Below are 22,498 nucleotides of genomic sequence, written 5' to 3'. Positions count from 1 at the left end.
TTTAATGAATATGAATGTTTGTGTGTGATTAAGTTTCATAAAAATTGTATAATGAGATTTATTAAGATAAACTTTAGAAAAAAGAAACCCTGTATTTAAAATGAGGATGGCAGCCAGACACAGTGGATCATGGCTGTAAGCCCAGCACTTTGGGAGGCTGAGGCAGGCAGATCACTTCAGGTCAGGAGTTGGACACAAGCCTGGCCAACATGGTGAAACCATGTTTCTACTAAAAAATGCCAAAATTAGCCAGAATTAGTTGCAGGAGTGTGCACAGGGAGGCTCCAGCTAGTCCCAGCTAGCTGCTTAGGAGGCCAAGGCAGGAGAATTGCTTGAATCCAGGAGGCAGCGGTTGAAGTGAGCTGAAATCACACCACTGCACTCCAGCCTGGGCAACAGAATTAGACTCTGAAAATAAATGAAAACATGAATAAAATAGAATGAAGATAGCTTATTACTATTATTATTATTGGAGACTGGGTCTTACTCTGTCATCCAAGCTGGAGTGCAGTGGCACAGTCATAGCTTACTACAGGCTTAAATGGTTGAGCTCAAGGGATCCTCCTACCTCAGCCTCTGAGTAGCTGGGATTTCAGGCACCAGGCACCTAATCTGGCTGGGATTGCTAAAAAACAGTAATAGTTAGAATGCATTATGTGCATACAAAGCAGCAGGTCCTGCTTTGAGCACTTTGCAGGTGTTTATTTAAATCTCACAGGTGCCCTGTGAATTAGGTCCTCTTATTAACTCATTTTACAAAGACAGAAGCTGAAGCTGTGTGTCTCCCAGTGTAACACAGTTGGAAAGTGCAGAACCCAGGGTTTAGCCCAGAAAATAGAATTGACACACCTGCACTCTTAGCCAGCACAGTGTTGTGTTTTAGATATGCTGTTAACATGGTTTAGCCACATGATGACACCAGATATCATTTACACAAAATTCCAAAAGATGCATATTTCACAAAACCCCTAACAAGATAATGTTAAGTGGAAAAAGCCATATACAGAGCTGTGTGAAACCGGAGAGTTGACCTGGCCTTCCCCAGTGAGGGCCAGCTGCCTCTCACATGTGGAGGTAAAGAGAAGGTTCTGACCCATGGTTCGGGAGGGATCCTCTCTGGGGGTCCTCAGTATCAGGAGCTCTTCCCTGCTGGATGGCGGGAAGAGCATGACCTCCCGGGTGGCTAGTCTCTGGGCCCTGGCTGCTGCTCATCCTCCAAGGCAGCATGGGGATGGTGAGGCAGTGCAGGAGGCCCCTCTCCTCCAAGCCCCTTGCAAGCCCCAAGATACCTGCTTCCTACAGCAGCTATTCCAGAAGGCACATTTTCATTTTACAGATGGTTGGGGCACTTTTTCTTTATAGGTGTATAAATTTTTAGTAAACATTGTATACAGACATGGCTAAGAGTACTAATAGGAGGCACGATGATGAATGGTGGTGAGGTGATGAGAAGATGATGCTGAAGCACTGCTTTGTGCCACCTCTGACCACACCTCATTGCTCCCCTGGCAGACACTCAGACTTGCAGTTTATTAAATTTGGACATTGCCTCTTTACCTCCTATAGATCGTGATTTAGCTCTCTTACCTCACCCTCCCCTCTCTTCCTTCTCCCCATGTAACTCTATTTCTATTTTTGGTTAAATCAATAAACAGAGGCTACCTTATTATGTCCACATTGACGATGTTCTTTGTAGGACTACAGAGTGCATTTTGACTACATTGTCCTTCTTGTACAGCTTAGCTCTGTGTCTTTCCTTTCTAATGTCCTAACATTCTTTCTTTTCTCCCATTAGACATAACCACAAAAACCAGGTCTCTGTGGTATCAGATACAGAGTTATTGTTTTTTTTTTCCCAGAAGACAAAGCTCCCTTCCAGTGGCCTCTGTCTCCCTACTACAATCTGGATTGTCCAGATATCATTTGGGGGCTTTGATTTGGGCAGTTGAGGAAGATTTGCTTGACTGAAGGTAGTGATTAGCATTTCTCCCCAAAATCTAAGAGATGGCAATGGGTTCACAGGCCCCTCACAGAGGGTGTAATTGAGGGCATGTCCCAGGTCCAGCCTCCCTGTGGTGATGCATCTTCCTTAAAACCTCCATTCCAGGCTGGGCACAGTGGCTCATGCCTATAATTCCAGCACTTTGGGAGGCTGAGGCAGGCAGATCATGAGGTCAGGCAGATCATGAGGTCAGGCAGTTGAGACCAGCCTGGCCAACGTGGTGAAACCCTGACTCTACTAAAAACACAAAAGTTAGCTGAGCGTGGTGTCACACACCTGTAATCCCAGCTACTCAGGAGGTTGAGGCAGGATAATCACTTGAATCTGGGAGGTGGAGGTTGGAGTGAGCCAAGATGATGCCACTGCACTCCAGCCTGAGCAACACAGCAAAACTCTGTCTCAAAAAAAAAAAAAAATCTCCATTCCCTTGTGGGCAATAGAGGCCCCCTGTCTGAGCAACAGGATCTCCTGCCCCACGTCCATGCCTTTATATGGCTCCAGTGACTTTCTCCTGGTCTGAGTCTTTCATCTTGAGCAGCCGCTGGGCTTCAGCAGAATGCTCAGGAAGCCCACCAGTGAATACGTTCCCTGTGGATTCTGGGCTGGGAGAGACTTTGGCACTCAGATGCCAGGGGTCCAGGTGGACACTACCACTGGGTCAGCTTTTCTTGGCAACATCCCCCCTAGTCGGGGGCTCTTCTGCCTCCTTAAATTATGCACCTGTTACATCAAGCATCGCCACCCACATCTCTCAAGGACAAACACTAGGACCAACTGTCAGGGACCGTGCCCAAACCCACAATGAGGAAGGAGCCCTTTCCTGAACAGCCTCATAATTAGGAGCACGCCTCCCTTTTTCCTGGGAGTCAGTACAACATGTCATTACGCTGTGCCTGTGTCCTGTTTGGCTTGCTTCCTGCCTTTTGGGGCCAGCCGGAAAAATAAAAAGAACACATTGTGCTTCAGAGCAGGCTCCCTTGGTTACCCTGAGAGAGGCTGTGAAATGGCCCTTCCGAAAAGACCTTCCATTTCATTTTCAGCCAAGAGCCTTTGTTCTCCCAAGTCCTTCTGAAGGAAAGGGAGTTAATGGCCAAGGATGTGTTACGTGTTTCCTATTGTATATATATTGGTGGTAAAAACCAGGCTGGAAGAAAATATACCAGTATTTTAGCAGTTGTTATCTCTGAATATAAATGTAGAAGTGATTTTTTAATACTTTTCTGCATTTTTCTTTCTTTTTTATTTTTTTGCCTATTTTCTCTTTCTTTTTCTTTCTCTTTCATTCTTTCTTGCTTGCTTTATTGATTTTCTTCTTTCTTAGAGTCTTGTTCTTCACGTGGGCTGGAGTACTGTCTCAAAAAAAAAAAAGGAAAAGAAAATAAGAGAGAAACTATATCCCCATGAAATGCTATTTAACAAATGTTTTAAAAATATTTAACTATATAACATAGTAGGAGTAAGAGGTCATCTTGAGTTTGAACTGGAATCAGATCTATGTGGACACATCTACCACTGGTGTGCTGGGAGCAGAGGTCTCCTTTGTAAGGATGGGAACCCCAGAATGTCAGAGATGGTTAGTCACAGCTGTTTCCCCAGCACCTATGGCAGTAGGCACTCAAAATATGTTTTTAAAACACACTAGTGATTGAATGACGGGGGAGGAATTCCTGCACATTGAGCCTGATCCAATCAGGAACTTGGCGGCCAGGGAGGCAACCAGAGTAGGTGTCCCTCAGTTTGTCTCTCAGCCCAGCCTTTAATGTCCTGGGAGAACAGGATGTGGTAAGGAAAGACGGAAAGGCCGTCATCGTCATCGTAACAACAATCGATCTTGCTTTAGAGCTGCATGAAGAAATTGCATCACAGAAGCTGGGGAAAGTATATTCCCTGCCCTGCTTCCCTGTAGACCACCCACACTCTTAGGCAAAAGGGACTTCTCTGTGAAACAGAGGTGAAGCCCATCCGCTGGAGCAGAGGTGCTTGGTGAAGCAGCATAGCAGCCAGCAGCTTAAGCCAGGTTTTGAGCAGGCTGGAGGCGGCTTAGTTTTCACCACACTGTTTCATAAATATACATATGTGGGCAATGCCAAATTTTTGGTAATTCACATTTCTGCCTAATGATCAGGAATTAATGGCTGGGGTAAAAATTTCTCTAAAACTGCATCATTTATATGATTTTATAGATTTTAGTGTCTACATAATGCTATAATTGGTTAACTTATATCTTCAAAGGCTTACTCTAGTAAACGAACACATTTATTTTAGTTGCAAAAACCAAACCACAGAGAGCTCCTACCAGCATACATTGGTACCCTTGGCAGTTTAGTTCTACTAGTAATTTGGAACCAGAGGCATTTGTGAAATCATATTAAATTAATAGTTTAATGTTCTTCAAATATGAAGCTCACACTCCAGAACTACTAAAAAAATAGTTGAACATGGACTAATAATATGTGTACAATGTTTTATTTACTATCCTTATGTAATTTTATTGCTATATTTTCTAGATTATAAGCCATATATTAGAAACAGACAGTAAAAATAATTAAAGTAACATCAATAATAATTTTACTATTTTTTTCCTTCACTACCAACAGATATTCAGCTCATCCCCTCTAATTCATGTTCTTCACTCTATAAGTGACTATCACACACTAAAAAGGCCTTGATTTTCTGGATTATGAAATGGTGTATTTCTCCATGAGAATCTACAGGGTATGGCTACTTAGCCTGGCCAGGAAAGAATCATGGTTCCCACGGATTATGGGGTAAAAATAATTGATTTTAATATATCATTTTTATTATGCATGTAAAATGTTATCTCAAATGCCAGGACTAAACTGATAGTTCCTTTCAGCATATTAAAAATGTAATTGAGAGGGACTTCTGCCAAGATAGCCAAATAGGAACAGCTCCGGTCCAGTTCCCAGCAAGAGCAATGCAGAAGGCGAGGGGTCGTCACATTTCCAACTGAGGTACCAGGTTCATCTCAATGGGACTGGCTAGACAGTGGGTGTAGCCCAAGGAGTGCAAACTGAAGCAGGGTAAGGTGTCACCTCACCAGGGAAGTGCAAAGGGCGAGAGAACTCCCTCTCCTAGCCAAGAAAAGCCACTAGGGACTTTTCGGACACTCCAGCACTCTGGCACAAATACTGTGCTTTTCCCACAATCTTCACAACCCACAAACGAGATTTCCTCCGGTGCCTACCACACCAGTACCCCGGTTTCCAGCACAGAACTGGGAAGCTGCTTAGCCACAGCAGACACCAGTGGTGCCTGGAATGCCAGCAAGACAGAACCACTCATTCCTGTGAGAAACAGGGCTCTGAAGCCAGGAAGCCAAGAGATCTGGCTCAGCAGGTCCCACCCCCATGAAAATCAGCAAGCTAAGATCCTCTGGTTTCAAATTCTCCCAGCCAGCACAGCAGTCTGAACTCAAGCTCAGACTTTACAGCCTGGAGGGAGAAGGAGCAACAAGAGGGAAACTCCATCTCAAAAACAACAACAACAAAAACCACAGGCCCCAGCATGAATGCATCTTGAGGACATCGGCCAGAGACAGGCTGCACAGTGTATGATCCCATCCCTATGAATTTCCAGGACAGGCACAACCTCAGAGACAGGAAGTGGATTTGTGGTTACCAGGAGCAGGGGATTTGGAGAGATGGGGAGCAACAACTAATTGGGTTTGAGGAAATGTTCAGGAATTACATAGAGGTGATGGTTGCACAACCTTGTGGACACACTAAAAACCCTGAATCGTACACTGTGAATGGGTGAATTGTAGGATCTGTGAATTATGTTTTTGGGTTTTTGTTGAAAAGGAGTCTTGCTCTGTTGCCCAGGCTAGAGTACAGTGGCACAATCTCGGCTCACTGCAACCTCTGCCTCCTGGGTTCAAGTGATTCTCCTGCCTCAGCCTCCTGAGTACCTGGGATTACAGGCACCTGCCACCATGCCTTGCTTTGTTTTGTATTTTTAGTAGAGACAGGTTTCACCATGTTGGTAAGCCTGGTCTTGAACTCCTGACTTCAAGTGATCCACCCTCCTCGGCCTCCCAAAGTGCTGGGATTACAGGCTTGAGCTACCACCCCCAGCCAGAAGGAGGTTTCCTTATCCCTGTGTCACGACTAAAAAAGTTGAGGCTGAGAAGGGGATTAACTAAGCAACTCACCAAAAGCCACACATCTGGATTCAAACCTAGGTCTCAGACTCCACCACCCATGTAGTCAAACACAGCACATAAAAGAAACACGCTCTTTTTAAGTCACTGCATCTGCCACTTTATCTATTTATTGTGAATTGGAAAGGGACTGTGCAAATCTATTTTAGTTGGACCCCGAGGTCACAGAAGGAGAGCAAGGGTTTTGCTGGGACCAGAATCCGTTCCCCTGGCTCCCAGCTGGCCGCTGGCATAGGTGTCACCTCCAGGCTATCCTGCACGATGCCCGCCGCAAGCCCTGTCTGGAGGCGCAAAGTCCACATTTATTGGAGGCTCAGTCAAGAAGGAAACATGGCTGCCACCACGATCTCCTCATTTTTCTGGATTGACTTTAAACCATTGTCTCCGGTGGTATCACCAAGACCCTGGGAAACCATCCCGAGCCAGCGGCTTCCCGGGATGGAGCAGCCTCCCCAGGGGAGTCCACGTCTCTCGACCTCGGCCCCCAGGAGTGCCCGGCAGTGCTGAGCTCCCTTGTTTGTTGTTGTTGTTGTTGTTTTTCTTCCCCAAATAAGTTACAATTAAGAGGGGAAAAAAGGTCGCTTGGTCAACATTTTTTTAAATCCAAGATAGAAGAAAATATGTTCTCTTCCGACTTAATTACCCTCTCCGTTAAAGAAAGTCATTTCAGGGAGAAAACGGGCACGAACTTTAGCGTCAGAATTTGCACATCCGCGTGTCTGTGCGGGGCAGGGGCCTGGCAGCGCCAGCTGAAGTTAAGCGCGAGTCTTTCGCCCCCTCGTGGCCCCAGGCGGCACCCCAGCATCTCCCTCTCTCCGGACAAGCCCCTTCCCCACTGGTTGTATTTCACATTGGGAGCCGAGACTGGGTGGTCTCGCCAGGTGGCTGTAGCTGCGGATGGTGAGTTGGTTCTAGGACTGAGGCCTGAGGGCAGCTCAGCCTGGGGCCCCTTGTACACGTACTCACAGAGCCCAGAATTCCTCTTAAAGAGCACAGGTCAGGGCCAGGCACAGTGGCTCATGCCTGTAATCCCAGCAGTGGGGCGGCTGAGGTGAGAGGATCCCTTGGGCCCAGGAGTTCGAGACCAGCCTGGGCAACATAGTGAGACCCTGTCTGTATTTGACAAACAAGCAAAGAGTACAGACCCAGGAGGAAGCTCATATCCACCCCAGTCTCAGCCTCCAGCCATGTCAGTTATTATCAGGCCATTTTACAGACACAGCAGCGGAGGTCAGGCAAGTTTAAATAAAAGGCTTAAGGTCACACAGCCTTAAACAACAGAGAGCCCCTCTGGTCTCAAGTTTCCCTGCAGACTCAGCCCCCTCCTGAAGCCCAGCCCGCTGAGCACTGACCTGATCTTCTCGGCCACACAGAGCTGTGGGCCGCCTGGAGCAAGCTGAGGTTTCCTGTGACAATTTCTCCGCAGGTGAACACTCTGCCAGCCAGGACACTGCTGCTAGGCTGGGGCCTGTATGCCATCCTGTATCTATATGCGGTCATCGCAGACGTGACTTCCATCTCCCCCAAACTGCAGATGGTATAGATACTTCTCGTACCCAGAACTAGACCCCTTTTGTCTTTGTGTCTGTCTCACCTCATGACTCTTTCTGGATTTATGGCCTCTGTGCCAGTCTCTTCCTCTCTGTTTCTTCCTTTGGATCCTCATAATGCATAGAACATTAGTTCGCCCTCCTCATCCCCCACCTAGTTCCTGAGTTAGACCAGGCCGCTGTTTGATATTGCCTAAATCTCATGTGAGATGACAGGGACAGCCAGCCAGATGGTACACATAAAGACTCTGTGAACAGGGATTGAGATTGGTGCCCAGGCAGGGAGCAGGTGGGTCTGGACAGGAGTATCGCTGCATGGGGCTCCGTGAGCCCTGCATCTCTGCCAGCTAGTCAGGGAGGGCTCCAAGCCTGCAGAACCAAACGATTGGCAGCTGCAGGGGGAGGGTGACTGGGGTCATCAGGTGGGACCAGAGAGAGGTGCGGTGGCTTTGAAGCTTTTTTCCTGGACTTTTTTGCCACAACAGGTGCCTTCCTTCATTGCCAAAATGGTGCCCACGATCGATGCCATCAACTATGCCCTGGGCAATGAGACGGTCTGCAGGGGAATCTGGCAGTGCCTCTCACCGCAGAAGAGCGAGAAGGACCAAGTCAAGTGAGGCTGCCACCCTAGACTGAGCCCCAGGCCAGGAGGCTGCCCCAGGAGTCCTGCCCAGCAGCCTTAGCGGCCAAGCCCAGACACTCTCCCGCCATCCCTAGTGGCCCCCTGGAGCCTGGCCCTAGGCTGGACACAAGGATTCAGAAAGACACCAGGCTGCATGGAAAGAGCCAGATGGACCTGAGTGTTGGTCATAGCCCTTTACACCCAAGGCTGAGAGGCCTCAGGAAAGTCACCCCTTTTTAAAAATAATAAAAGGGAGTACAGGGCAGTCTTGTTACATGGATAGATTGTCTACTGGTGAAGCCTGGGCTTTTAGTGTAACCATCATCCTAATAATACACATTGTACCCATTCAGTAATTTCTCATCCTTCACCCCCTCCCACCTTGTCACCCTTCTGAGCCTCCAATATCTACTAACTCCATGTCCATGTGTGCACATTATTAAGCTCCCACTTAAAAGTGAGAACATGAGGTATTTGACTTTCTGTTTTTGAGTTATTTCACTTAAAATAATGACCATCTATGTTGCTGCAAAAGACATGATCTCATTCTTTTTTATGGCAGTGTAGTATTCCATATATATGAACATTTTCTTGATCCAGTCATCTGCTGATGGGTTGATTCCATATCTTTGCTACTGTGAACAGTGCTGTGATAAACATACAAGGGCAGGTTTCTTTTTGAGACACTGATTTCTTTTCCTTTGGGTAGATACCAGTAGTGGGACTGCTAAATCAAATGGTAGCTCCATTTTTAAGACAGTATGGAGAAATCACCCTACTGTTTTCCACGGGGGTTGTACTAATTTACAGTCTCACCAACAGTGCACAGGCATTCCCTTTCCTCTGCATCCTCACCAGTATCTGTTATTTTTTGACTTTTTAATAATAGGCATTCTCACTGGCGTGAGATAAGATCTCACTGTGGTTTTAATCTCCATTTCTCTAATGACTAGCGATGTTGAGCACTTTTTCATATGCCTCTTAGCCACCCATATGTCTTTTTGAAAAAAGTGTTTATTCATGTCTTTTGCCCATTTTTTAATGGTGTTATTTGGACTTATTTGTTGAGTTGAGTTTCTTGTATATTCTGGATAATAGTCCCCTACTGGACCACATAGTTAGGAAATATTTTCTCCTGTTCTGCAGGTTGTCTGTTCATTCTGTTGATGGTTTATTTTGCTGCGCAGAAACTTTTTTAGTTTAAGTAAGTCCCATTTGTCTTTTTTTGGTTTTGTCAAAAACCAAACCTTGTGCTTTCGAGGTTTTTGTAATAAAATCTTTGCCTAGACCAATGCCCAGAAGAGTTTTTCCTAGATTTTCTTCTAAGATTTTTATAGTGTCAGTTCTTACACTTAAGTCTTTAATTCATCTTGAGTTGATTTTTTTTTTCTTTTTAAGACAGGGTGCTGCTCTGTCATCCAGGCTGGAGTGCAGTGGCGCCATCATAGCTCACTGCAACCTTCGCCTCCTGGGTTCAAGCAGTTCTCATGCCCCAGCCTCCTGCGTAGCTGGGATTACAGGCACATACCACCAAGCCTGGCTATTTTTTTGTTTGTTTTTGTTTTTGCTTTTAGTAGAGACAGGGTTTCACCATGTTGGACATGCTGGTCTTGAACTCCTGACCTCGGGTGATCCACCTGCCTCCCAAAGTGCTGGGATTACAGGCATGAGCCACCATGCCTCCTCTTGAGTTGATTTTTATCTATACTGAGAGATATGGGTCCAGTCTCATTCTTCTGCATGTGGCAATCCAATTTTGCCAGCACCATTTATTGAACAGGGTGTCCTAACATCACTCCTTCTAAACCTTCTAACCCTTAACGTAAGGATGTTAAGTGGACTTCACAGGGTTGTTTTGAGGCTCAAAGGTAACGTGTACTCATAGAAAATACTCATTAAAACAGAGCTGCTTGTTAAATCTTGGCCACACCCTCCAGGGACTCAGTCTTCCATAGAAACGGGTCAAAGCCTCGGGGTTTGCTTGTGGGAGCTCCAGCTAGGCTGCCAGCGTTCAAACACCACCAATTAAACTGTGATCTGCTGCCAGTCACTTCTGCCTGTGCATCATTTCCCATGTTGGGAGGCAAGACGAAGGCAGTGGCAACTTGACTGCATAGAAAGGACCCAAACAGAAGCACAAACTTGGGCTCACGCTTCCCGGCCCGGCGCGTAGCCCAGGGCGACCGGAGCCCCGCCATGTCGCGATCCAACTGGCAGGAGTACAAATGTGGGCATCTGGTGTTCGCCAAGATGAAGGGTTACCCACACTGGCCCGCCCGGATTGACGAGATGCCCGAAGATGCCGTGAAATCAACAGCCAACAAATACCAAGTCTTTTTTGGGGGGGCATTCCTGGGCCCCAAAGACCTCTTCCCTTACGAGAAATCCAAGGAGAAGTTTGGCAAGCCCAACAAGAGGAAAGTGCGGGGCTGTGGGAGATCGAGAACAACCCTACCGTCAAGGCTTCTGGCTATCAGTCCTCCCAGAAAAAGAGCTGCATGGAAGAGCCTGAACCTGAGCCCGAAGCCACAGAGGGCACGGTGATAAAAGGAAAATGCAGAGGGCAGCAGCAACAAGGAAGGGAAGCTGGTCATCGACGAGCCAGGAGAAGAACGAGAAAAGAGTGCTGAAGAGGAGAGCGGGGGACCTGCTGGAGGACTCTCCTAAACGTCCCAAGGAGGCAGAAAACCCTGAGGGGGAGGAGAAGAGGCAGCCACCTTGGAGGGTAAGAGGCCCCTTCCTGTGGAGGTGGAAAAAAATAGCACCCCCTCTGAGCCTGGCTCTTGCCAGGGGCCTCCCCAAGAGGAAGAAGAGGAAGAGGCTGCCAAGGAAGATGCTGAGGCCCCAGGCATCAGAGATCATGAAAGCCTGTAGCCACCAATGTTTCAAAAGGAGCCCCCACCCATTCCTGCTGCTATCTGGGTGCTAGTGGGGAAACTGGCCTTGGCCTGCAAACTGGGAACCCCTTTTCCACCCCAGCCTGCTCTCCTCTTCCACTTACTTTTCCCACTCCAAGCCCAGGCCATGGAGATTGACCTGGATGGAGCAGGCCACCTGGCCCTTAACTCTAGGTCCCCATACTCCTGTGATCTGAGTCAGAGCCATGTCTTCTGCTCCCTGGGATGAGATGAGGCCACTGTATTCCTTCTGCTTGGAGCTATTTTCCAAGCTTTTGCTGGGGCCTGGGCCAACTGTTCCACCTCCTGACAACCTTCTTCCACTCTCCTAGGCATTTTGGACCTCTGGTTGGGATCAGGGGTAGAAATGGAAAAGATGGAGCATAAACAGCATGGTAGGCTTATGGGGCCTGGGAGGGGCAATCCTCAAATGGGGGGTGGGGGCAGCACAGGAGCGTGGCATCTTCCTGAGCTCCTGTCCCCTGCTACACCTGTTTTCCCAGCTGCCTAGATTCAGGGAAAGTGTGACAGCTTGTAGGGAAGAGACTTCCTTCCATAAATCCTTGATGGTTGACAACACCCATTTTTCCTTTTGTAGACCCAAGAGTTCTAGGAGTTGTAGTTAATCATCAAAAGATTTTGGGACTTCCAAGTTGTTTGGGCCAAGGACCTGAGACCTGAAGGGCTGACTTTACCCATTTGGGTGGGAGTGTTGAGCATTTATCCCCCTTTAGATCTCTGAAGCCAAAAAGGGGATGCTTGGGAAGACCCCTAGCTGCCCTTTTCCCTCTCCACACAGTGCTCAAGGCCAGCTTATCATTATGTATATCACCCAGACATAAAAAAAAAAAAGTTACATTTTTTAGGAAATTTTTTAATAAAAGAAAATTACAAAAAAATTTTAAAGACCCCTAACCTTTTTTGTGCTCCCCATTCTGCTCCTTCCTTCCCCATCATTGCCCACATTTCTGAGGTGCACTGGGAGGCTCCCCTTCTATTTGGAGCTTGATGACTTCCTTTTTGTAGCTGGGGCTTTGATGTTCCTTCCAGTGTCATTTCTCATCCACATACCCTAACCTGGTGCCCTCAGTGTTGTGACCAGATCCGATTTGTAATCCACTAAGAGAACAGAGGGAAATAAGTGCCCCCTCCCCCCCTCTTCCTAATGATCTCTGTATGCCTCTCTTCAGCCTCTTGTCTCTTTTACCCTGACCCCTCTTCCTTGGGCTCTGATGAAAAATTGCTGACTGTAGCTTTGGAAGTTTAGCTCTGAGAATTGTAGATGATTTCAGTTCTAGGAAAATAAAACCCATTGATTACAAAAAAAAAAAAAAAAAAAAAAGAAAGTACCCGAACATTCCCTGGCATGGTAAGTACTCATGGAGTGTCAGCCACCAGCACAAGCCAGTCAAAGACAGCCTCTGGTAATATGGGGCTTAGCCTGCACATTGCTTTAAAATGTTTTGAGGTTCATTGCCAACGTTGAAACATCAGGACAATTTGTTTAAATCCAGATGTCAGAAGATGAGGCCTTACCAGGCTGCCTTCCTACAAGGTTCAAATTTGCAGAGCTCAGGGCAGCTTGGGTCTTTGCCCAGGACACGTACTCTTCTGTCAGCTGCAGTGCCTATGTTCCCTGTGGATCCTGTGGGCCTCTGGATTTGTGACTAGAGCCATCCTGGATCCCCAAGAGAAGGAGACAAGGTCAAACACTTCAGCGACCTCACCTGTGCCCAGAGGAGAGGCAGGGAGGAAGGCAGTTTGATCAGGCTGCTTTCAGGGATGGCTTAAGCTCAAGCCCTGCATCCCCAAGACTTCCTGGAGGAGGGAAAGTGGGCTTGGCCATGGCCACCCTGGCCTGGGTTGGCAGGAGATGGGAAGGGCTGAAGCAGCACCTGGTGGGGTATGACCACAGTCCACCAGAAGCTACTCACTTCAGAAGCCCCATGTCTGCCCACATCCCCATGGGGTGGGCTGAAAGACTCATCACCTTCGGGCTTTTCTGCCCATGTTCCCAAGCACATTTAGGATCTTTGTGCCCTGTGAACAGACATTGTGTGCAGAGCCTCCCCTCTGCCCTCTTTCCTGCCTGCCCCACAGCCTCCCCTGCACCCCTGCCTTCCTTTAAGCAACTCAGCTGCCTCTAGAAAAAGAGGACAAAGGGAGTGACTGAATCCTGTCTGAAGTCAAGGTGGGCCTTTGGCACAGTCACTGAGCTTGGATAGGAATCAAAGTCTGCCCATCCCTGGCACTTGGCCTGGCAGAAGTTAGACCACAGCCCTCAAAGGCCTAAATCCTTCTCAGGCTTGCTTTGCGCTGCCCAATCCTCAGGGTGTCCCTCAAGCTCTCTGCTGATTTTCTACAATGAATATGTACCACTTTTGGAATCACAGAAACATGTAAATAAAAATGTTACTTCTACCTCCTTCAGTGTTTTATCCCTGGCTGTAGTCGTGTGTTCCCTGCAGAGCCCATGGGTTTGTGACACTAATTCAAGAGTTCCCATTATGTATATATGCAGGAGTCCCTGAATGTATATCTGCAGCTCTTACAGAGTCAGCACTTTAGGAGCAGATGTGACAGTACTTTGGAGCATCAAGGAAATGGAGATGGTGGGCAAGGTGGCAGAGGAAGTCTGATGAGAAGGCGCAGCTGACCCAGGACCATGGAGGCAGGAGAAAGCAAGCTCCGTCCCACAGAGCAGAGGGGAGAAATAGATAAGCCCCATCAGTTTGACTTTGCTGAACGTCCTTCCCACCAGCCTTCCTCTCCTGCCCCCTTCCCAGGCTCCTCTGGAGCAACTGCTCACTTTTTCTTGGGTATCCCTAGGTCTTTTTTCTTCATTCACTTGTGTCCCATTAATGCCACCCCCTGCAGACACAGTGAGTTTTAGGGGGACACACCAAGGGGCCCACGTTAGTCATCACAGACACCACAATGCTCTCTCCAAGTTCCGTGCAGCCCTGGAGAACTGGGGCCACAGGTGGAAAGGGGAACAAGAGCAAGGTGTGAAGACCGAGTCTGGAGAAGTCAGGAAGGAAAAAATAAGTGTGAAAACAGCAGAGACGGTGCCAGAGCCTCATCTGCAGAGCACAGGGGCTCAGGGCATCTTCATCGGAGGCCCGGAGAATCTGCCCAACCTTCCCTTGTCCTGGCCTCTGGCCACACTCTACACTAAAGAACACACTGATACAGACCCACAGACTGGACTTGGAAGGGGCCACCAGGAGGCAGGTGTACGTCCAGAGCCAACAAGCACCAAGCACCAGAAAATGACACCTCCAGCAATCACTTCCTCGTTTGTAAGCCAGCATCCATTTCACCCCTGAATCCCTGTCTGTGTTACTTCTGACATATTCACCTATCCATCCAATACATACCTACTGAACACCTGCTGTGTGTCAGACACGTGCTTGATGTGACGACGCAGTACCAAGATCCTTTCCAGATACTGCTGGAAAATGTCCACTGTCTCTTTATCTCTTCATTACATTTGTGAGTAAAATACAGGTGTTAACAATAGCTAGGAAATCAAAGGTAGAAATTACAGTACAGCTGTGTCCAAGTAGGTGGAATCAGGTATAATAATGTAATAAGTGTTATCAAGACAGCCCAGAAGATTCCTTTAAAATCGCTACAAGTCCTTATCACAAAACTAAACGCTTATCCCAGGCTCTAGATAAATTCAGCGTGCACTCTGTGCTTCACTGTGTACTTGGTTTAATTGTATTTCAAGGGAATTATCTCCCACTGACTTTCAATGCATAGCCAATTTTAGCCCCATTCTGGATTTTTAAAAATTTCTATTTGACTTGGGAACCACTGTTTTTTTTTTCTTTCTCTCTCTCTCTCTCTTTTAAACCACCTAGTCCTCTGTAAGCAAACCACCATTATTTCTAAGAAGAGTTTTCCCTAAATTGCAATCCACATAGGAAGGCCCCATAACATGCACTCCTGTGGCATGACCAGGCCCTGCTGTCCCCTTGCTGGGTAGCCTTGGGAGTCAAGACCCACTCTGGTCCATCCCCTCTGTCATCTCAGTCCCTGGGGGCTCTGACACAGGAGAAGGTTCTCAAACATCATCGAAATTCTTTTCTCCACACTAGATGTTTGTGGTGGACTGAATGTTTGTGTCCCCTGAAATTCCTATGTTGAAACCCTAACGCCAAGTGTGGCTGTATTGGAAATACAGTTAAATGAGGTCATAACAGTGGAGGCCTGATCCCATAATATTGTGTCCTTATGAGAAGGGACACCAGAGAGCCTCAACTGTCTCTTCCCCCACCCCACGCAAACCTCCAGGAAAGACCATGTGAGCTTACTGTGAAAAGTTGGCCCAGCCCAGGGAGAGAGCCCTCACCAGACACCAACACTGCCGGCACCTTGATCTCAGACTTTCAGCCTCCAGTAACATGCGAAATAAATTTCTGTTACTTGAGCCACCCAGTCTATGTATTTTGTTATAGCAGCTTTAACAAACTAATACAATGTTACATCAAAGCTCATCATTGAAACAGATGATAGTAGATGGGACCAACAGCCCAGCTGGTACCCCCAGCCCCAGAACACCTAGTGCCACTTCTTCAGAACCCCAGCGTTGTATAAAGCCCAATTTAAAAGTCATCAAATTTGGCTTCTAAGATTTCTCCCACTCTAAGATCCATTGACTCTAGAATATATTTATTTTGCAAAGAAATGTAAGGACAGTAGAATATTATCACCCACCTCATCTTCTCTCTGGGAAAGATGGCTCTGCCTATTGCCAAATGGACTTGACATCACAAATAAAGTAGCAAGTTGTAACCAAGGTAAGGGACTGGCCCCTTCCCCAGACCTTCACTGGTACAATTTTCCTGGGGAGGGAAAGGGCTGTGCATTTGATTGGCTAGCAAAAAAGTAGATACCAATTAGATATCACCTGAATTATACAATTATACAGTATCTGTATTCCTCCTCCTGCCATACCTTTTTTTTTTTTGAGACCAAGATTCACTCTTGTTGCCCAGGCTGGAGAGCAATGGTACAATCTCAGCTCGCTGCAACCTCTGTCTCTCAGGTTCAAGTGATTCTCCTGCCTCAGCTTCCTGAGTAGTTGAGATTTCAGGCATCTGCCACTAAGCCTGGCTAATTTGGTATTTTTAGTAGAGACCAGGTTTCTTCATATTGGTCAGGCTGGTCTCGAACTCTTGACTTCAGAGGCCCGCCTCGGCCTCCCAAAGTGCTAGGATTACAGGCATGAGCCACTGTGCCCAGACTATATTTCCTCTTAAAGGAAAAGGGATTCTGCAAAATTTCTACATAGGTAAATAAATTCATTGGCAGCCGGGCATGGTGGCTCACACCTGTAACCCCAGCACTTTAGGAGGTTGAGGCAGGCATATCACAAGGTCAAGAGATAGAGACCACTCCAGCCAACATGGTGAAACCCAGTCTCTACTAAAAATACAAAGATTAGCTGGACATGGTGGTGCACACCTGTAATCACAGCTACTTAGGAGGCTGAGGCAGGAGAATTGCTTACACCTGGGAGGCGGAGGTTGCTGTGAGCCAAGATTGTGCCATTGCACTCCAGCCTGGTGATAGAGGGAGACACTGCCTCAAAATAAATAAATAAATAAATAAATAAATAAACAAACAAACAAATAAATTGGCATAGAGGTTGGTCTAATTTATTCATATCTTTCTTTTTGCCACAAAATTAATAGAATTTCTTCTGTTCCCCCTGTCAGGGATACCCCAGTCCAATTCTCTCAAATACAAGCTCACTCTCCTTCCCACCACAACTGCCCCTCTTCTTGTGTTTCCTATCTATGTAAATGTCACTACTCTGTCCTGTCATCTAAGGTAAAAGAAGAGAGAAGGAGGGAAAAGCAGAAATACTGGGGCCCACAGAACGTGAGGGTGGAGCAGTGCTCAGCAGATACCACGAGATGGCAGTGCCCTTTCCAATGAACAATGCATCCTGAGCCACCAGCCCTGATGGTAGTACCTCTCTGCAGAGCTGGAGGGTCTCCTGGCAAGGCTGCTTGGGTGGATAATTGATTCCTGAAGGATTTATGACATGCTTTCCTTTGCCTGCTCATGGTACAGATGCTTAGCTGTTTCTACCTCAAATGATGACAGGATTCCACATCTTTCTTAAAGGAAACAGAATGTCACGGCCATTGGCCAGAGGAGTCTTTGATGGCCCCGTGGAATCAGTCTGTTTTCTCTGCCTATAGAACAGCCATTGAATTTCTAGCCACATGGAGACCTCCAAAGTCTCGCATACCACAGCATTTCTTTAAGAGGTTTTGTCTTTGACTGATAAGTCAGGGCAGTCCCTGGATTTCTCCTACCTGGGATTGTTCATCTGAAAGTGGTGATGACTACCCCTGATGCTGCAATCATAGGTGGAAACACACTGCACACTATGGGGTATGGGGCAAGAGGGTCCAGAGAAGCTGCCCACACCTCAGGCAGACGCATAATAAATTTGGCAATTGTGAGCAGTGTCTCTAAGGTAACGAGGCCTCAAAAAGCCCTGGATGAAGGCCAGAGACATAATCCCTAAGTCTTCCCTCTGTTCTTGGTTGAGGTAACTTGCTGCTCCCCTCTTAAGCTGCTCCTTGGCCCAACACCACACACCTGCTCTTCCCTCCCTCCACCTGGCAGCTCTCACAATGGCCTCCATTGTCCCCTGCACAGCATCCTCAGCTCAGCTGCCCTGCCCTCTGCAGCTGTCCAACACGTGCACCGCCTTCGCCTTCTAGATCACAGCCAGCTTGGCAGACTGGAAAGGGCTCAGCTTTGGGTGTTGGAAAGCCCTGGGCATGAATCCAGGATTTACCATTTATTCAATGTGACAAAGATTCTCTGCTTGACCAAACTTGAGTCAGGCTCTTGAACCTTCTCCTACACCCATCTATGCAGTTACTTGTAACACCCAGTTGTAGCAAAGAACCCTATTAAGTTAGTTTAGCAAGAACCATCAGCCCCTCAATATCTGATCATGTTTCTCAGTCTGCCCTATTCCCCAGGTGATCTCTGATCACCCTGGCCTGTCTTCAGCAAGAATCTTGTTTGATAGGTTTAGCCAGAATCCCCTTTATTCTTGATGTTTTATCTTAGTAAATTTCCATTCAGCAAACCACACCCTGCTCCTGGGCTATTACTTCCCACTTGTCCATCTCTCTTGCCCAATGCAACATTCCATTGCAGCTGTCCCTACACCTATAGCATTGGTCCTGAATAAAGCCTTTACCATGCTTTCAGAAGTGTTATTGAATACAATTTTTTAACAAATGTCTATAAAAGTTTGAACAAATTTCTTATCTCTGAGTTTGTTCCACGTCCACAAAAATGGACCCATTTGGGTGGCATACTTTAAAGCACACGGTACATGGTAGGAGCTCAATCGATACTAGATATGTTCCATCGGGGACTTCATCATCTACTCTCACTCAAGAAAAGGGCATGTAGGAAAATTACCATAATTGACTGGCAATTACACACCACAGGTGTCCCAACTACTCCCTCATTTAATCCGTGCAACATTCTCAAAATCACAGTTCTCAACTGTGTTTGCATATTTGAATCACCTGGGGCCTGGTGACTCAGTGTGTTGTCCCTGCACCAGAAGCCCCAACCTCATTTAGGGATTTGTTAGAAATGTCTCAGGGTTGGGCGTTGGTGGCTCATGCCTGTAATCCCAGCACTTTGGGAGGCTGAGGTGGGAGATCACTTGAGTCCAAGAGCTAAAGACCAGCCTAGGCAACATAGAAGGGCCTTGTCTCTGTAAATGCACACATACACATATACATACATACATAAAATACAATAATTAAAAAAGAAATGTTTTGGGCCCTCAGGTCTCAGGGCCCGGCTCAGAACTCCCTAATCCAAATCCTTATTTCAACAACTCCCCAGAGGTGGTTTGCGCACACCTTAAAACTTGTGAAGCACCAGAGAGCTTTACAGTTATAGCTGTCTAGGTCCCTTGTGCAGAGATTCCTATGTAATAGGTTTAAAAGGCTGGTGGGCTTGGGCTTTTTAAGCTCCCAGGTGATTCTAATACGCAGCCACGAGTGAGAAACACCCCTTTTGGGAGATGGTATGAGCAGTTCTGTCTCACGAAGAGTGATTTAGTTGAGTTTTACTCTGAGTTATCTCTGAGGCCACTGTTTGCTGTTTTCTATGAATATATATTTCTCTCTAGACGTTCACTCCTCTTCACTTGCTCTTGTTCTATGGCTTGCTCTCATCTTTCTCTTACTAGTCCCTCCAAATTCCAAAGACCATAGGCCAGCAGGAGAGCCTCAGCCCAAGTCTTTTCATTTTATTATCATGATATCCTCTACAAGATAATAGGCCCAGGGTTTTTAGCAGAGACATTAAAGCGTAAGAGGCTAAAAATACTGCTTAAGGTTGTACAGTAAATGAGAAAGCTTGGTTTCTGCCTCCGGGCACAGGGATTTTTGGATATCAATGCAGGCAGTGCAATCTAGGATGCTGTAGCGAGCATGTCTCAAACTCTTAGGTGCACACAAATCACCTGGGATCTTGTTAAACACAGACTCTGCTTCAGTAGGCCTGAGTAGGGATCAATGGTGCATTTCTTCTTTTTTTTTTTTTTGAGATGGAGTCTCACTCTGTCACCAGGCTGGAGTGCAGTGACACGATCTTGGCTCACTGCAACCTCTGTCTCCCAGGTTCAAGCAATTTTCCTTGCCTCAGCCTCCCAAGTAGCTGGGACTACAGGCGTGTTTTACCATGCCCACATATTTTTTATATTTTTAGCAGAGACAGGGTTTCACCGTGTTAGCGAGGATGGTCTTGATCTTCTGACCTCGTGATCCACCTGCACTGGCCTCCCAAAGCATTGAACCACCATGCCCGACCCAAGGGTGCATTTCTGACAAACTCCCAAGTAAATCGATGTTACTGACGTTGCAGTGTGTTCAGCCAAAGCAACAGATTATGATCCTAGCTGCCCCTCTGTCACTTCCCAGCCTCTGACTGGGTGTTCATTGTCTCTGACCTGCCAGATGATTCAGAACAATGTTTCAAGTTGTGTCATTGGACTCAGCTCTGAAAACCTCTATGCCAGGCCTAAAGTGCCACTGGGGGGCACTCTGGGTGCCCCTCCCTATGGCATTTCCTGTTGCAGAGCAGCTGTTGGGTGTTCAACATTCAACGACAATTCAACAAATATTTACTGAGCCTACCTATAAATCAGGGACAAAGTTTAAACGGGACAGACAAGGTCCTCATGAGGGGCTTACATTGTACTAACAACAAACAAGTAAGTGTATAAAAGAGATCATTACAAATTGTGGTAAGCACTTTGGAGGACAAACTAGGGATCAGATAGGGAAGCTGGGAGAGGTGGTCAAGAAAGACCTCTCTGAGGAGGTGATATTCGAGCTGTGACTTAAAGGATAAGAATAAAGCAGTCAGGTGAGTGCAAAAGGGAAATATTTCAGGCAGGAGGAACAGCAAGTGGGAAAGGGCATGGCTGTTCAAGGACCACGAAGAGGTACAAGGCTGGGGCAGAGAGCCCAAAGAGAAGCAACAGGAGACGCAGGGGCCATGTCCATCCAGTAGGACTGGCAGGGACGGGGAAGGAGAAGAGCGAGTTTTATTCTAAGAGCAAATGAAAATCTTTGAAAGGTTTTTATCAAGAAAGTAACCAGATCTGGTTTCCATTTTTAACTGATATCTCTGGCTGCTGTTTGGGGCTACATTGAACAGCAGAGGCTGGAAAATGAAGTAGGGATTTTTACAATAGTCCAGAAGTCCAGAACAAAGATGCTGCTGCGGGCCAGGTGTGGTGGCTCACGCCTATAATCCCAGCACTTTGGGAGGCCAAGGCAGGTGGATCACGAGGTCAACAGATTGAGACCATCCTGGTGAAACCCCGTCTCTACTGAAAATACAAAAATTAGCTGGGCATGGTGGGGCACGCCTGTAGTCCCAGCTACTTGGGAGGCTGAGGCAGGAGAATTGCTCGAACCCAGGAGGTGGAGGTTGCGGTGAGCCGAGATCCTGCCATTGCACTCCAGTCTGGGTAAGAACAGCAAAAAAACGAACCAAAGAAACAAACCAACAAACAAACAAAAATAAACAAAGATGCTGCTGCTGCCTTGAGCTAGATGGTGGTGATGGTAACAGTGAGATATGCACAGATTTGGTGTACAGTTTTGAAAACAGGTATTACATGACTTGCTAGTGGTTTAAGTAAGTTTATCAGTCTGGGTGCTTTTGATTTCGGGTAACAGAAAATCTAAATATTAACTGTCTTTGAAAAATAAGCACAACTTACAGATTCACACAAATGAAAAGTGGAAGAGTGGAGGCTTCAGGCAAGGTTTGATCAGGACTCCAGTTTTATTTTTCCTATTCTCAGGCCTACCCTTTCTGTCTCCCATTCCCTATGTGTTCATTTATCCTTATGCTAACTATATTAATAACTGCAAGATGGCTCCAAGAACATATACATACATGATCGTGAGTTGGTTCTGTTCACATATAGGAGGAATAGGAGGAAGCAAGCATCATTCTCAACAACCATATAACAAAAATCTTGAGTTGGGGCTGGAATGGACCACTATTTTTTTTAGACGGAGTCTCGCTTTGTCACTCAGGCTGGGGTGCAGTTGCATGATCTCAGCTCACTGCAACCTCTGCCTTTTGGGTTTAAGCAATTCTCCTGCTTCAGCCTCTCAAGTAGCTGGGATTACAGGTGCCTGCCACCGTGCCAGCTAATTTTTGTATTTTTAGTAGAGACGGGGTTTCACCATGTTGGCCAGGCTGGTCTCAAACTTCTGACCTTGTGATCCGCCCACCTCAGCCTCCTAAAGTGCTGGGATTACAGGCATGGGCCACCTCAACTGGCCAGTTGGATGACTTCTAAACAAATCCCTGTTTCCAGGAGAATTAACATGATAGTTGGTTTAATACTCCCATTAATCCCCAGTTGCCAATGGATTGATTAGCTTAGCTTAGATGGGAGTTACTGGAAACAATCACCATAGATAAGGGAGTGACATTATTTTAATTTACTTGGACCAATAAAGGTAGGAATGTAGTCAGTCCTATACAAATGACATAGTTGCTGAGTAGTCGGGAGGGCAGAATGGATGCTGAAGAGAAAATTCCTATTTCCATGTGTAAATGAGGTGAGGTTTGAGGATATGGGAGTACAAAAGGATGGTACCTAAGGTTTTGGAGGTGCCATGTACCAAGATGAGAAAGACAAACCAG

General features: G+C 46.8%; 1 long non-coding RNA gene and 1 pseudogene across 1 annotated transcript in view; both read left to right on the top strand.

Moving 5' to 3' along the window:
* Positions 1–4,893: 4,893 nt before the first annotated feature.
* The window catches only part of LOC144578820 (uncharacterized), a 37,671-nt gene continuing 20,066 nt past the window's right edge, over positions 4,894–22,498 (top strand). Inside the window, exon 1 of the long non-coding RNA XR_013525254.1 lies at positions 4,894–4,977. This is a non-coding gene — a long non-coding RNA (uncharacterized LOC144578820). The remainder of the gene's footprint in view (positions 4,978–22,498) is intronic.
* LOC100400297 (hepatoma-derived growth factor pseudogene) lies at positions 10,554–11,551 on the top strand (annotated as a pseudogene).

Source organism: Callithrix jacchus, chromosome 12 (genome assembly GCF_049354715.1).
Source record: "Callithrix jacchus isolate 240 chromosome 12, calJac240_pri, whole genome shotgun sequence".
Classification (NCBI taxonomy): Eukaryota; Metazoa; Chordata; class Mammalia; order Primates; family Cebidae; genus Callithrix; species Callithrix jacchus.
This window is presented reverse-complemented; position numbering and strand designations above follow the sequence as displayed.